Below are 10,713 nucleotides of genomic sequence, written 5' to 3'. Positions count from 1 at the left end.
GTATACATATGTAACAAACCTGCACGTTATGCACATGTACCCTAGAACTTAAAGTATAATAAAAAAAAAAAGTATCTCATGTTCCCCACAAATATATACAACTACTTAGTACTGACAAAATTTAAAAATAAAAATTAAAAATAAAAAAAAAGGGAATGAAGAAATACATTTCCTTTTCTCATAAATTATATATATATATACACACACACACACACACTCACATATGTAGGTAATAAAAATGTATAACTATCTTGCTGTTTTTACATGTGGGGATAACATTGTGTAGAAGATCTTAATGAAATTCAAAAACTTAAAAATATAATTAGGTAATTTAGGTCTTACTTTTGGGTAAATTAGAATGAGTGTTCAACCCTAAAACTGAAAAAGGATAAAGCAAAAACAGAGGTTGGAACATTTATTACTTGGAGGCAAAACCACAGAGTTGGTTGGTTCCAGATTGGATTCAGTATTGTAAAGATTAGGAGATCTAGGATCAATAAATATTGTAAGTGACTGAAGTTTCATTTATAGAAAATCAGTGTGAATTATCTTATGCAACAATTTCCTTTGTATAGTGTTCATAATTCCTCAGGATAAAAATGGAGGTTTAATCTATAAATAATTTCCAATTTAAGAAGTTATAGCTCCTAGTGTGGGTGTTGACAACCCGGAGAAAACAGCCTTTCCTTTTTTCTTTTCTTTTTTTTTTTTTGGCATTACTGTTCGAGTTTTGTGTATTCTTCCTGCTAGATTCACACATATACACATACTAAAGTGAAGCCTGTCCGTTGACATAATCTGCTGATATACACAGAGCTCAGAGACAGCTCCTCCACTGGAGAAATCTGCTGAAGAAAAGATAACTTTACAGATAAAAAGGAAATTCAATCCAACTGCCCACATAAGAAAATTTACTTCATCATTCCTAATTTAAAATGGGTAACAAAGGAATACTACTAGTGTTTGAAAATGGTAGAGTAACACACACAAAAAAACTAAAGAGATAGAAATATTGACCCAAGGAAAAATAAAGATGCAAATTATTTTTTAAAATACACACACGTACAATACTATGCTAAATACTGTAGAAGTTTCAAAAGGAATTGTACACATAAGAATATGGCTCTGTGAAAAAGAATAAAGGAGTAAACGAGAGTATTTGGCATCTAATTATATGATACCAAATATAAAAATGGGGTATGGAGAATAAGATGGAGTGTAGGGAACTTCACACAAAGAAACTAAAGTATTAAAAAAGATAGAAACTATGAGAATATAGGAAATACCTAATATCAAATCATATGCTCAAACATCTAATCAGTATGTCACAGACAGTTGATAAAATAGAAGGGATGAAATTCTAAAGAAATAATCTCAGAAAAGTTACCAGACAAGGAGAAAGACATGTGCCTTCAAATTGAAAAGGCCTGTTGTGTGCCATGCAGGATACATGACAAAATATCTATATCTAAAATAATTATTGTGATATTACTAAATAAGCATGAATTTAAGAAGAAAAACATTTCATTACTGAGAAATAATAATCAAATTAGTACATGATTTCTCTATAAGTAAAAATGAGTTTCAGCAGATATTGCAGTATGCCTTTAACATTTTTAAAAAAGTTATATGGAATCATAAATCAACCATAAGTGATAAATAAAACTATTTTCATACCTTTTAATACTCATAAAGTTTACTATTCACCAAATATTCCTAAAGCAGCACGAATAATCTAAGAATAAAATACAAATACTTAAAATATTGCAAACATAGGCCGGGCGTGGTGGCTCATGCCTGTAATCCCAGCACTTTGGAGGCCAAGGCGGGTGGATCAAGAGGTCAGGAGATCAAGACTATCCTGGCTAACACAATGAAACTCTGTCTCTACTAAAAATACAAAAAATAAACCAGGCTTGGTGGTGGCTGCCTGTAATCCCAGCTACTCAGGAGGCTGAGGCAGGAGAATGGCATGAACCTGGGAGGTGGAGGTGGAGATCGCACCACTGCACTCCAGCCTTGGCGACAGAGCGAGACTCTGTCTAAAAAAAATTTAAAAATTTAAAAGAAAATATTGCAAACACGTAGAAAATAAAGCAACGAATTGCAAATTGCAATAGCAACAAAAGTTTGAAATATTTATAACTAAATAAAATGAAAGACATGCAAGGAAAGCAGTACCAAAGCAAATTATAAGAGAACTACAGGTATCAAGATATTAATCATGCTCATAGATTGGAAGATTAAGTATTTTAAGCTGTCATCCACGACAAATCATTCAATAAAATGTCATTCATAATGCCAGCAATCTTTAGTATAAAAATTGAGATATTGCTTCCAAAATATATATAGAAATGCAAAGAATGCCAGGTGTGCTGGCTCACACCTGTAATTCCAGCACTTTGAGAGGCTTAGGTGGGCCGATCACAAGGTCAGGAGATAGAGACCATCCTGGCTAACATGGTGAAACCCCATCTCCACTAAAAATACAAAAAAATTAGCCAGGCCTGGTGTTGGGCACCTGTAGTCCCAGCTATTCAGGAAGATGAGGCAGGAGAATGGCATGAACCCAGGAGGCAGAACTTGCAGTGAGCCAAGATAGCGCCACTGCACTTCAGCCTGGGCAACAGAGAGAGACTCTGTCTCAAAACAACAACTACAACAAATAAAAAGCAAAGAGCATAAGATAGCTAAAATACTTCCTTAAGAGGAAAACAAAGTTTAATTTACACTACATAATTTCAAAACTTATTTTAACATACAGTAGTCCAAATAAAGTGATACTGTTATAAGGACAGACAAGTAGATTAATAAAACAGAAAAATATATTCTCCTGAAACAACTGTATATATGGTACACTGATTCTTTTCCTACACCACTCTTGAAGAAACATAATTCTCTGCCAATATATTTTGACAAAAAGAAAACCTAAAAATCCTAGATAAAAAAATTCAAAATATTTATTTCAAAGAAGCTCAATTGGGTGCAAGAGAAATCTTAAAACTGGTACAAAGAGGTCAGCAAAACAATTCAGAATATAAATGAGAAGATATTTATCTTTAAAAAAACCCAGAAATTTCGAAAAGCTTTATTGAAATAAATATACATTTGATAGTTTCAATAATAGAGTACACCAAACAGAAGAAATAATTTCAGAAAATAAGGAGACATCTTTTGAAAAAAAAAATCATCAGACAACAATAAAGAAAAAATAATGAAAAAGAATGAGCAAAGTTTTTTACATGTTTGGGACTACCTAAAATACGAAATCTTATAAATTATTGGCATTTCCAAGGCAGAAGAAAGATTAAGCATTAGAAAATCTTTTTAATGAAATAAGATGTAAACATTCTCCTAGTTTAGCAAGAGATTTAATTATCCAGATAGAGGAAGCTTAACTATCCCTAGGAAAATTTAATGAAAAATAAAGTTTTCCATGACATCCTATAATCAGGCTTTCAAAAGTTAAAGTAAAAGGACAAATTCCAAAATGAGCAATAGAAAAGTTTCTAGTCATCTACAAAGTAAACCGCATCAGAATAACAATGAACTTCTCAGTAGAAACCTTACCGGCCATAACAGAATGGGCCAAAAGAATTAAAAAAAAAAAAAAATGCTCACCAAGAATTCTATGTCCAGCAAATGTAAGCTCAATAAATGAAACAGAAGTAAAGTCTTTCTTACAGAAGCAAATACTGAGGGAATTCGCCAACACTAGACTGGCTCTACAAGAAATCCTCAAAGGATTTCTAAACTCAGAAGCAAAAAAGTGATATTCACCATGATGGAAACACTCAAAAGTATAAAACTAATTGGCTAAGCAATTACTCAAAGTAGGAAGAGAAAGGAATCAAATGAATCCACAACAAAATTCCACTCAACCACAAAGGCAAACACTCAGGAGGAAAGGAAAAACATTTATAAAATACTAAAAAACAATTAACAATATGGCAGAAACAAAAACTTTACATATCAATATTAGCCATGAATGTAAATGGATTCAATGTGCCACTTAAAAAAATATATAGATTGGCTAAATGCATCTAAATGTTGCTTACAAGAAACTCATCTTACCTGTGAAGATGTATGTAGACTAAAAATAAAAGAATGGTAAGATATTCCCCCCAACAGAAATCAAAAGCCAGGAGGAGCAGCAATACTTATAGTAGATAAAACTGACTTTAAATCAAAAAGAGTAAAAACAAAAGACAAATAAGTTTATTATATAATGATAAAGGGATCAATTAAGCAAGAAGATGGAACAATTCTAAATATATATACATCTAACAGTATAGCACCTAGATTCATAAAGTAAAAACTACTAGACCTAAAGGGTGAGATTGACTGCAATACAATAAGAGTGAAGGACTTCAACACCACCCTCATAGCACTGGACACATCTTCAAAATAGAAAATCAACGAACAATTATTTGATTTAAATTAGACATTAGACCAAATAGATCTAACAGACATCTAGAGAACATATCATTAATACCCAACAATTGCAGAATATATTATTATTATTATTATTATTATTTGAGACAGAGTCTTGCTCTGTCACCCAGGCTGGAGTGCAGTGGTGCGATCTCGGCTCACTGCAAGCTCTGTCTCCCAGGTTCACGCCATTCTCCTGCCTCAGCCTCCCAAGTAGCTGGGACTACGAGCGCCCACCACCGTGCCCGGCTAATTTTTTTTGTATTTTTATTAGAGACAGGGTTTCACCATGTTAGCCAGGATGGTCTCAATCTCCTGAACTCATGATCTGCCCATCTTGGCCTCTCAAAGTGCTGGGATTACAGGTGTGACCCACAGTGCCTGACTGAATATACATTATTTTTATTCACACATAAAACATTCTCCAAGATAGGCTGCATATTAGTCTACAAAACAAGTCTTAACCAATTTTAAAAATCAAAATTATATAAAATATCTGCTAATATTACAGGGGAATATAACAAAAAATAAATGTCAAGAGGAACCTTGATTTAAAACTACATAAACACATGGAAATTAAACAACACTCTTCTGAATGATCATTGAGTCAATGAAGAAATCAAGATATTAATTGAAAACTTTTTGAAACAAGTGAAAATGGACACAGCATATCAATACCTGTGGGATATAGCAAACAAAATGCGAAGAAGGAATTTTGTAGCACTAAATGTCTACAGTAAAAATGTAGAAAGACTACAAATTAACAAACGAATGATGTACCACAAGAATTAGACAAGGAGTAACAAACCAACATAAAATTAGCAGAAGAAAGTAAATAAATAATAAAGACTAGAGTAGAACTAAATGGCATAGAGACCCAAGAAAAGGATAAAAAATGAATAGTTGGTCTTTTAAAAGGCAAGCAAAGTTAATAAACCACTAGACTAATAACTAAATAGAAAGACGACCAAATTAAACAAAATCAGAAATAAAAAGGAGACATTACAACTGATACTGCAGAAATAAGAAAGAATATCAGGAATTATGATGAACAATTATACATTTGCAAACTAGAAAGCTGAGAAAAACTGAATAAATTCCTGGAAACATACAGCTTCCTAAGTTTGAATCAAGAAGAAACAAAAAATGAGCAGACCACAAACAAGTAGCAAGATTGAATCAGTGATAAAAATCTACCAAGAAATACCCAGGACCAGATGGATATACAGCTGAAATCTTACAAACATACAAAGAAGAACTAATATCAGTCCTAGTGAAAGTGATTCAGAAAATTTAAAAGGAAGGAGGAAATTTCTCCTAAGTCATTTGAGGAGGCTAATATTACCCTTAAAGCAAAACCAGACAAGAATACAACCAAATAGAAAGCTACTGACCAATGTTTTTGAAGAACATAGACCACCAACAAAATATAGTAAATGGAATCCAACAGCACATTGAAAAGATAATACATCATGATCACGTGGGTTTTAGAACAGGAGTGCAAGGATGATTCAACATGTGCAAATCAATAGATGTGATACATACCATAAGCAGAATTATAAACAAAAATCCTATGATTATCTCAGTAGATGGAGAAAAAAGCATTTTAAATACAGCAAATTATCCCTGTTAGCTAATTATCCCTGTCACCCAGGCTGGTGCACTCCAGCCTGGGTGACAGGGATAATATTGTGGTAGGAGACTGGCAGAGCATATTCCTTGGTCCTAGTGGGACAAAATAAAAAATTGAAAGAAACAGCAGATGACAATGAAAGTTATCCCGAGCTGTCCTCATTGCTCATTAATACAAGATACTCCTACCAGTACCATGACACTTTACAAATACCATGGCGATGTCCCAGTACTTACCATCCCTTTCTTTGGCAGTGACCCTTATGTTTCTTCCCTCTTTCTGGAAAGTTCTAAATAATCTGCCCCTCAATTTGCATTGACTCACCCATTAATTTGCATGTAGTTGAAAGTGTGTTTAAGTGAGTAGGAGTATAGTTGCCTAGAACCCATAAATTCCTGACCCTGGGCACATTCCCTGAGTTAGCCCTACTCTGCAAGGAGCAATACTGTTCAATAAAAATTGCTGTCTAGCACCACTAGCTTGGCTTTGAATTCTTTCCCACAAGACACCAAGAAACCTCCCAGGATAAGCCCCAATTTTGTGGCTCACCTGTCCTGCCACATCTGCTGACCACTAAGTGATAGAGACAGCAACTGAGAGACAGTGACTGATGTGGCAGTGAAACAGTGGAGATTGTGGTGATTGATGGCAAGATAGTGAAAACTGGCAGAGAGGCAGCAAGACAGCAGAAACCATGACAATCAGTGATTAGTGGGACAGCAAGACAGTAAGAGACGGCAATCAGAGACAGGTGATAAGACAGTAACTATTGAGATAAAAAATGGCATGAGGCAGCAATTGGTGAGAGAAGGTGAGATGGCAATGGTCACTACAGCAAATAAAACTGCAGAGCTGTTCTACTAGCGAAAGGATCTTTTGCATGCTGTCATCTTTACAAGCAGGTGGCACTGCTGAGCAGATGAGTGCGTGATGATAGCACCACTGCCCGATGTGGGGCCCGCTGCTAAAACCAACAGGCTGCTGGTCCACACATCGGTTTTCCAAAGGCTGCCCAGCCTACCTAAGCTGGGAAAACCTCTCCTCAATCCCTCTGGCAACAACCATTCTCCTCTCTGCTTCTGAGTTTGACTATTTTAGAAATTTCATAGAATTGAATAATAAAGTATTTTTCCTTCTATGACTGGTTTATTTGTGCTTTTTATTTGTATAAGTTTAAGGGAATCTATATACATTTCTGTTACATGGATACATTGTATAGTGGAATCTCATCTTTTACAATATCCATCACCTGAATAATGTAGATCATACCCATTAAAAGTAGTTTCTCAAATCCACCCCTCTTCCGCTCTCCACACTTCCGAGTCTCCAATTTCCATCATGTGCACTCTGTGTGTACACGTTCGTTTTCTGCATACCCACCAACAGTGGAACTGGATGTCATTATTTTAAGTACAACAACTCAGAAGCTGAAAGTCAAATACTACATGTTCTCATAGGTAAGTGGAAAGGAAAGTGTATGTACCCACCAACAGTGTATAAGCATTCCCTCTTCACATCATGGCCAATATCTGTTATATTCTGTCTTTTTAATAGCAATTCTAAGATGATATCTCATTGTGGTTTTAATTTAATTTCTCTGAAGAATAGAGATGTTGAACATTTTTTTCATATTCCAGTTGTTCATTTGTATGTCTCATTTGGAAAAATGTCTGTTCATTTTCTTTGCTCACATTATTATTACTATTATTATTATTATTATTATTATTATTATTTGAGATGGAGTCTTGCTCCACAGGCTGGAGTGCAGTGACATGATCTCTGCTCACTGCAATCTCTGCCTCTTGGGTTCAAGTGATTCTCCTGCCTTAACCTCCCAAGCAGCTGGGACTACAGGCATGCACCACCATGCCCGGTTAATTTTTGTATTTTTAGTAGAGATGTGGTTTCATCATATCGGCCAGTCTGGCCTTGAACTCGACCTCAGGTGATCCACCTGCCTTGGCCTCCCAAAATGCTAGGGTTACAGGCATGAGCCACCGTGCCTAGCCCTTTGCTCACTTTTTAATGGGGTTATTTGGAATTTTTTCCTTATTGTTCAGTTGTTTGATTTCTTTATATATTTTGAATGTTATTTCCTTGTTGGATGAAAAAGTTGAAAATATATTCCTCCATTCTACAGCTGATCTGTTCCATCAAATTGTTCCATCAGAACTGGTTTTTCTAATTCTGTGAAAAATGGTGTTGTTATTTTAGTAAGGATTGCATTGAATGTGTATATAGCTTTGGGCAGTATGGTAATTTTAATAATGTCAATTCTCCCAATCCATGACCATGGGATATTTTTCCACTTATTTTGTCTATTCAATTTCTTTCATCACTGCTTTGCACTTTTCTTTGTAGAGATCTTTTGCTTCCTTGTTTAATTATATTTTGTAGCTATTGTAAATGTGATTGGCTTCTTGATTTTATTCTTTGCTTTATCTTTATTGGTGTATAGAAATGCAACTGTTTTTTATGTTCATTTTGTATCTTGAAATTTCACTAAATTCATTTACAAATCTGAAAGGTTTCTGATAGAATCTTTACAGTTTCCTAGATACAAGATTATATTGTCAGCAAACAGGGATTACTTAATTCCCTCCCTTCCTATGTAGATGCTGTTTATTTCTTTCTCTTGTATGATTGCTCTGGCTAGGATTTCTAGTGCTATGTGGAATAGAAATGGTTAAAGTGGGCATCCTTGTGTTATTCCAATTGTTAGGGAGGGAGAATGTTTTCATCATGTTCTCATTCAGTATGATGTTAACTGTAGGTTTGTCATGTATGGCCTTTATTATTTTGAAGTATATTCCTTCTATGCCCAGTTTGTTGAAGGTTTTTCATGAAGGAATGCTGAATTTCATTAGATGCCTTTTCTATATCTATGGAGATAACCATGTTTTTAGTTCTTAATTTTGTTTATGTGATGAATCACATTTATTGATTTGCATGTGTTGAATTATCCTTGTATCTCCAAAAAACAACAACAACAAAAAAACACTTAATCAAGGTGTGTTATTTTTCTGATGTGCCACTGGATTCAGTTTGCTAGTAATTTGCTGACGATATTTGCATCTGTGTTAATCTGGGATGTTTGTGTATAGTTTCATTTTGTTGTTGTCATTGTTGTTGTGGCCTTTTCTGGCTTTGGTATCAGGGTGACACTTACTTTCCCTCTTCCTGAATTCTTTGGAACATTTTCAGGAGGATTAGTACCAGTATTTCTAAGTAAATTTGCTAGAATTTGGCTCTGAATCTATCTGGCTTTGGTCTTTATTTTTTGAGATTTTTATTTTTTCCGATTCATTCTCCCTAGTTTATATTGGTATTTCAGGATTTGTAAGTTTTCTTGGTTCAAACTTAAGAAGTTCCATATTTCCAGAAATTTATCTATTCCCTCTAGGTTTTCTAGTTTGTGTGCATATGGTTGTTCATAATAGTCAGTATTAATCTTTTGTATTTCTGTGGTATCAGTTATAATGTCTTTTTTATTTCTGATTTTATTTGGATCTTCTCTCTTCTTTTTGGTTAGTCTAGTTAGCAGTGGATCAATTTTGTTTATCTTTTCAAAGAACCAACTTTTCAACACATTGATTCTTTGTCTTTTTAGCTCTCTATTTCATTTGTTTCTGCTCTGATCTTTTTTATTTCTTTTCTTCTGTGAGCATTGGGTTTGGTTTGTTCTTTTTCTAGTTCTTTAAGTTACAATGTTTGGTTGTTAATTTTTGATATTTCTGTTTTTGATGTATGCATTTAATGCAATAAACGTTCTGAGTGCTGCTTTTGCTGTATCTTAGGGATTTTGGTACATTTACTAATCATGAAGCCTTCAAGGTTAATCCATGGTCTCACCTGCTGTATTGTTCCCTTCTTTTATAAGCTGAGTAACAATCAGTTGTATGTATAGAACATTTATTTTTACCCAATTACCTACTGATGGAAATTTAGGTTGTTTCCACAGCTTGGCTATCATGAACAAAATTGCAATAAAAATAGAAATGCAAATATTTCTTCAAAATTCTGATTTCAATGCTTTGGGATAAGTACTCAGAAGTAGGATTGCTGGATAATATCTAGGTTCTATTTTTGATTTTTTTGAGGAAGTACCATACTGTTTTCTACAGCGAGTGTACCATTTTACATTCCTATCAACAGCATACAATTTCTTCTCATACTCAGTGACTGGAATATTTCACTTAGCATAATGTCTCCATGTTTATCTATGTTGTTGGATATGCAGGATTTTCTTTCTAAGAATAAATAGATATTAAAATGTATGTCGATTTTGTATCTTGCAACTTTACTGAATTCATTTATTCCATCTAACGGTATTTTTGTAGATTCTTTACTTTTTTCTACAGATAAGACTGTCATGTACACACATATAATTTGCATTCTTCATTTTTTATTTAGACACCTTAATCATCTTTTTGCCTTGCCTATTTGTTCTGGCTCGGACTTCTAGTACTATTTTGAACAAAAGTTGTGAGAGGTCATTCTTGCTTTGTTTCTGACCATAGATTAAAATTTTTAGTTTTTTACAATTGAGTGTGATGTTAGTTGGCCATTCATCTATGGATTTTATTTTTTTGAAATAACTTCCTTCTCTTTCTGTTTGGTTAATAATTTTTATCACAAAACAGTGT

This window comes from Colobus angolensis, unplaced genomic scaffold (assembly GCF_000951035.1).
Source record: "Colobus angolensis palliatus isolate OR3802 unplaced genomic scaffold, Cang.pa_1.0 Scaffold646, whole genome shotgun sequence".
NCBI lineage: Eukaryota > Metazoa > Chordata > Mammalia > Primates > Cercopithecidae > Colobus > Colobus angolensis.
This window is presented reverse-complemented; position numbering follows the sequence as displayed.